Genomic DNA, 6,776 nt, shown 5'->3' with positions numbered 1-6,776 from the left:
GCATTGAAGTGTATGCGCTGCCGTGTGTGAGCGAGACAGCTAGTGGGGAGCTGCTGTGCAGCACGGGGGCTCAGCCTGGGCTCTGTGATGACCTGCAGGGGTGGGATGGGGAGGCAGGAGGGAGGCTCAGGAGGGAAGGGATATATGTGTGCCTACGGCTGATTCCCTGGTGGCTCAGACAGTACAGAATCTGCCTGCCACGCAGGAGACCCTTGTTCGATCCCTGGGTCAGGAAGATCCCCTGGAGAAGGGAATGGTGACCCACTCCAGTATTCTTGCCTGGAGAATCCCGTGGACAAAAGAGCTGGAGGGCTACAGTCCCTGGGGTCGCAAAGAGTCGGACACGACTGAGCTGCTAACACTGTGGCTGATTCACCACGTAGCTGTGCGGCAGAAACCAACTCCACATTGTAAAGCAACTATCCTCTCATTAAAGATGAACTTAGAAAAATGAAAAAAAGAGAGGTTGAAATGGACAAGAAGGAACCTTACTTGGAAAGTTAGTGAGAGAGATTGGGAGGAATAAAGCCTGGGAAGGAGAGCTGTCTGCCTGCCATGCAGGCCTGACAATAGCTGTTCAGTCTCATGGGGACTCCCAGCAAGCACTGCCCTGGGGGTGTGTTCCGCTTTGGGCACACGTGGCCAGGCTTGGTATTGCTGCCTTGCTAGGTTATTGGCTGGGGGCTTTTCGGAGATAAGCATGCTCTCTGCTGAGAACTGAAGCAGATGTGAAGGAGTTAACATCTGGAGGTCAGTGGCTAGCCATAGCTGGGCACTGAGTTCCTTCTTGGAGCTCTGAGCAGACTACCCCTGTGTCTGCCGAATTCTGTTTGTTTGTTTGTTTTTTAAATGAAACATGCGCACACATACCTTGGAAAGTGATATACAAAGAATACTCATAATCCCTTGGAAAGTGATATACTATGATTCAGACTGCAAAGAATCTGCCTGCAACGCGTGAGACCTGGGTTCAATCCCTGGGTCAGGAAGATCCCCTGGAGAAGAGAATGGCTACCCAATCCAGTATTCATGTCTGGAGAATTCCATGGACAGAGGAGCCTGGCTGGTTACAGTCTGTGGGGTCGCAAAGAGTTGGACACAACTGAGTGATTAACACACAAATGCAACAAATAAATATTAATATATATGTATCCCTTCCCAAAGTCCCCTCCCTCACGTTCTAGGGATTGCTGTAGGAGTCAATAGTCTGAACAATTTCTCATAAAATTTAGTAATAGTCACTATTTTGCTAGTCTATCCAGCTCCAAATTACATATGCCATAAGGATTCTCAATCTTTAAAAATTTAGTTACAACAATCATTTAGAAAAGTGCACCAGTCTTAATGTGTATACCTTAATAAATGCTTCCACTTGTGTGCTCACTTAACTGCACCCAATTTAAAATAGAAAACATCTCCTACATCCTAGAAGACTCCCCTGTGTCACCGCTTAGGCAGTATCTCCCTTCTCCCAGAAATGACAGCTGTTCTAACTTCATTCGCTGTAAATTAGTTTTACCTGTTATTTGATTTCATGCAGTTGCGTGCTCCTTTAGTCCGGTTTCTTTAACTCATCGTTATATCTTAGAGATTTATCCGTAGTTTTGGTTTAGCTTTTGAAACTATGATATTCATTTGTGTACGTATGGGATAATTTATCATTCCATTCTTGGTGCTGTGCCTCCCAGCTTATGGGATCTCAGTTGCCTGACCCGGGACTGAACCAAGGCTTCGGCAGTGAAAGCGCTCAGTCCTAAACTGCTGGTGCTGGTGGTGGTTTAGTCACTCAGTTACGTCCGACTCTTGCGACCCCATGGACTGTAGCCCACCAGGCTTCTCTGTCCGTGGGATTCTCCAGGCAAGAATAGTGGAGTGGCTTGCCATCTCCTTCTCCAGGGAATCTTCCCAACCCAGGGATTAAACCGGGGTCTCCTGCGTTGCAGGCAGATTCTTTACTGCTGAGCCACTGGGGAAGGCCCGCCTAACCACTGGACCACCAGGGAACTCTCATCTTAGTAGACATTTGGTTGCTTCCAGTTTTGAGCTGTGATGAATAAAGTTGCTAAGCACATGTTTTTTATACCCGGCTGTTAGTGGACACAAGCACTCATTTCTCCTGGGTAGATATCTGGGAAGGGGATTGCTGAATCAGAAGATATGCATATGATCAGTTTTAAAGACAGTTTTTAAAGATGATTATAGTAATTTACACTCCCACCAGCTACATGTAGGTTCCAGTTGCTCCAAATTCTCACCGGCACTTCACATTGTCAGCCTTATTAATTTTAGTCATTCCAGTGGGTGCTAATTTAGATTTTTTAGTTCCAAACTCTCCTGATCTAGTCCTAGTGGACGGGTGGCCACACCACCAACACTGTGGGGTTCAGTTGATCTCTAACTTTGTGCACTTTTTCCTTTATCAACTTCACACTCACCTGTGGTGGTGAGATGTGATTAAAGGGTACTTAGCTCTTTTGTGGGCTTCCCTGGTGGCTCAGCTGGTAAAGAATCTGCCTGCAATGCAGGAGACCCCAGTTTGATTCCTGGATCAGGAAGATCCCCTGGCGAAGGGCTAGGCTACCCACTCCAGTATTCTTGGGCTTCCCTGGTGACTCAGATGGTAAAGTATCTGTCTGTAGTGCAGGAGACCTGGGTTTGGTCCTTGGGTTGGGAAAATTCCCTGGAGGAGGGCATGGCAACCCACTTCAGTATTCTCGCCTGGCAAATCCCCATGGACAGAGGAGCCTGACGGGCTACAGTTCATGGAGTTGCAAAGAGCTGGACACGACTGATGGACTGAGCACAGCACAGCTCTTGGGTAAGAACTCTTAGCCCCTCTTTGTCACCCAGTCTCTGCCAGGTGGCTTGCAAGGATTCAAGACTGGCAGACTGACAGTTCCAGAGCAAAGTCTGCGGGCACGCTTTCTCCAATTCTAGAAAATTCTCTCGTTAATGTAGGTATTAGGAAACTGCCATCACACTGAGGTTTTGTTTATTGATGACAAATTTAAGTAAATTATTAATATTTTTATTTTCTTTTTTATTGAAGGAGAGTCGATTTATAATGCTGTGTTAATTTCAGGTGTACAGCCAAGTGCTTTTTGTACATATACATGTATATGCTTCTTCAGATTCTTTCCCCTTATAGTTTATTACGTGATATTGAATACAGTTCCCTGTGCTATGTAGCAGATTCTCGTTGGTTGTCTATTTTATGCATAGTAGTATGTACCTACTAATCTTAAGGGATAAGCCAGGAGTTTGGGGGAACTGGCATTTTTGCAGCCTCATGACAGGAAGTGGTGTCTGCTTTTGCTCACCACTGTATCCCAGGGATCAGTATTTGCTCCTCTCATTGGTGAGACGCCCTGGAATGATGGGAAGGGGTAAAGGAAGCAGGAACTAGCGGCTCAGACCTGGCAGGGTGTGAGATGAATGTAGTCCACAGATGTCTGATATCAGTTCATGGCATTTAGAAATAATTAGAATTAGTGTGTGTCTAGTTTTGTTTTTTTATTTTTTAGTCTTTTTGTCTTTTTAATACAATTCATGAGGTTCTCACTGCAAGTACACTGGGGTGGTTTGCCATTCGCTCCTCCAGTGTTCATGTTTTGTCAGAACTCTCCAGTATGACTTGTCTGTCTTGGGTGGCCCTACACAGCATGGTTCATAGCTTCATTGAGTTACGCAAGCCCCATCACCATGACAAGGCAGTGGTCTGGAAGACCCAGCAGTGGCCACAGGACTGGAAAAGGTCAATCACCCCAATTCCCAAGAAGGGTACTACTAAAGAATGTTCCAGTGAAGTAAAAGTCACTCAGTCGTGTCTGACTCTTTGCGACCCCATGGGCTATACAGTCGATGGAATTTTCCAGGCCAGAATACTGGAGTGGGTAGCCTTTTCCTTCTCCAGGGATCTTCACAACCCAGGGATCGAATCCAGGTCTCCCGCATTGCAGGCAGATTCTTTACCAGCTGAGCCACAGGGAAGCCCAAGAATACGTTGGTGGGTAGCCTATCCCTTCTCCAGCAGATCTTCCCGACCCAGGAATCAAACCTGGGTCTCCAGCATTGCAGGCAGATCCTTTACCAACTGAGCTATCAGGGAAGCCAAAAAGAATGTTCTAACCATCGGACAGTTCTACTCATCTCCCATGCTAGAAAGGTCATGCTTAAAATCTTACATGCTAGGCTTCAGCATTATGAGAACCAAGAACTTCCAGATGTCCAAGCTGGGTTTAGGAAAGGCAGAGAAACCAAAGATTCAATTCCCAACATATGCTGGATCAAAGAGAAAGCAAGGAAATTCCAGAAAAGAATCTACCTCTGTTTCATCAACTACGCTAAAGCCTTTGACTGTGTGGATCATGACAAATTGTGGAAAGCTCGTAAAGAGATGGGAATACCAGACCATCTTACCTGTCTTCTAAGAAAGCTGTATGAGGGTCAACAAACAACAGTTAGAACCCTGTATGGAACAACTCATTGATTCATGGTTGAGAAAGGAGTACGGCAGGGCTGTCTGCTGTCACCCTGTTTGGTTAACTGATATGCTAAGCACATCATGAGAAAAGGCAGACTGCATGAGTTACAAGCTGGAATCAAGATAGATGGGAGAAACATCAACAAGCTCAGATAGGCAGATGATACCACGCTAATGGCAGGAAGCGAAGAGGAACTAAAGAGCTTCTTGATGAGGGTGAAGGAGAGAGGAGAGTGTAAGAGCCAGCTTAAGACTAAATATTTAAAAAACAAGGATCATGGCATCCGGCCTTATTACTTCATGGCAAATAGAAGGGGAAAAGGTGGAAGTATAGACAGATTCCCTCTTCTTGGGCTCTAAAAATCGAAATGCATAAGGCCCAACAATCCTACATCAACCCCATGTGGAGCAGATGCTGTTATTGAAAGGTTGCGACTGTGTGCTGTGAGCTACACCAGGATTTGTGACCTCCGGAGGAGAGGATTTTAATCTGAGAGATGAGGCTGGAATCGTTTGTGTAATAAAATTTTATTAAAGTATAAAAAGGATAGAGGAAGCTCCTGACACAGACATCAGAAGAGGGCAGTAAGAGTGCCCCCTTGCTAGTTTTTAGCAAGGAGTTATTTATCTGTTAGCAAGTTGCTAATCAGATAAAGAAGCACCTCAAAACTGAGAGAATTGCATCAGGCCCCTCTCCCACAATATGCATTTGAGATAGTATTGGCAGAAGGTACATCACCCCCAGTCATAAAACAATTGACATGAATCTTAAAGAAAGGCAGATTTCCAAGCAAACGCATAGTTTCATTAACATAGCTTAAGAGAACATTCCCATGAGTAAGATGTACTGGTTTGTTGAGCTGGTATTGGTTCAAGGTTTGAGTCTTAGGTGGAACAGATTTGAAGAAAGGCAGATTCCAAGGCAAATACGTAATTCATTAACATAGCTTAAGAAAAACATTTCCATAAGAAAAACACTTTGGTAGGCTCAAGGTTTGAAGAAAGTTAAGTTCAGGCAGAGCTAGGTGTCCTCATGGCAACAAAGAATTTAAAAGAAACCTCCTTTTAATTTTGCATAGAGAAAGAGAAAAAAATCTGCCCCTTACAGATTATTTCCTCCAGTTGGGGAGCCCTAGCCTTCCTACCAGAGAAGGCAATGGCACCCCACTCCAGTACTCTTGCCTGGAAAATCCCATGGACGGAGGAGCCTGGTGGGCTACAGTCCATGGGGTCGCTAGGAGTTGGACACGACTGAGTGACTTCACTTTCACTTTTCACTCTCATGCTTTGGAGAAGGAAATGACAACCCACTCCAGTGTTCTTGCCTTGAGAATCCCAGGGACATGGGAGCCTGGTGGGCTGCCATCTATGGGGTCACAGAGAGTCGGACACAACTGAGGTGACTTAGCAGCAGCAGCAGCCTTCCTACCTGTTGCCCTCTCATTATGATACTTAGTTTCCAGGGGAGAAAAATAAGAGAGAGGTTATGAAGCACAGATGGGAAATAATGGAGGCAGAGTTTGAACTTCCCAGCAGATTAGAGCCAATTTTTTAGAGTATTAAATGAACATTTTTGATTCTACTATCTCAAGGATCAATCCTAAAGGAAATCAACCGTGAATATTCATTGGAAGGACTGATGCTGAAGCTGAAGCTCCAGTACTTTGTCCACCTGATGTGAACAGCTGACTCACTGGAAAAGACCCTGATGCTGGGAAAGATGGAAGGCAAAGGAGAAGGGGATGACAGAGGATGAGATGGTTAGATAACATCACTGAGTCAGTGGACATGAATCAGCAAACTCTGGGAGACAGTAAAGGACAGGGGAGTCTGGCACGCTATGCTGCTGCTGCTGCTGCTGCTGCTAAGTTACTTCAGTCGTGTCCGACTCTGTGCGACCCCATAGATGGCAGCCCACCAGGCTCCCCCATCCCTGAGATTCTCCAGGCCGGAACACTGGAGTGGGTTGCCATTGCCTTCTCTGCTGGCATGCTATCGTCCATGGAGCTGCAGAGTCTGACATGACTTAGCAACTGAACAACAACAAATCTCAAGAATATCACTACTTTTCAGTGCCTTTGGTAATTCAGAAATCAACTGAGGGACTTCCCTGGTGGTCTGTGGTTAAGACGGCATACTCCCAGTGTAGAGGATCCAGGGTTTGATCCCTCGTCAGGAAGTAGATCCCGTATGCCACACCTAAGAGTTCTCAAGCCACAACTGAGACCTGGCCTTGCCAAATAAGTAAATGTTGAAAAGAAATCAATTGAAAAGAGTACATGTATAGAATTAT

This window comes from Ovis aries, chromosome 1 (genome assembly GCF_016772045.2).
Source record: "Ovis aries strain OAR_USU_Benz2616 breed Rambouillet chromosome 1, ARS-UI_Ramb_v3.0, whole genome shotgun sequence".
NCBI classification, from domain to species: Eukaryota; Metazoa; Chordata; class Mammalia; order Artiodactyla; family Bovidae; genus Ovis; species Ovis aries.
Note: the sequence above shows the minus strand (reverse complement) of the source record.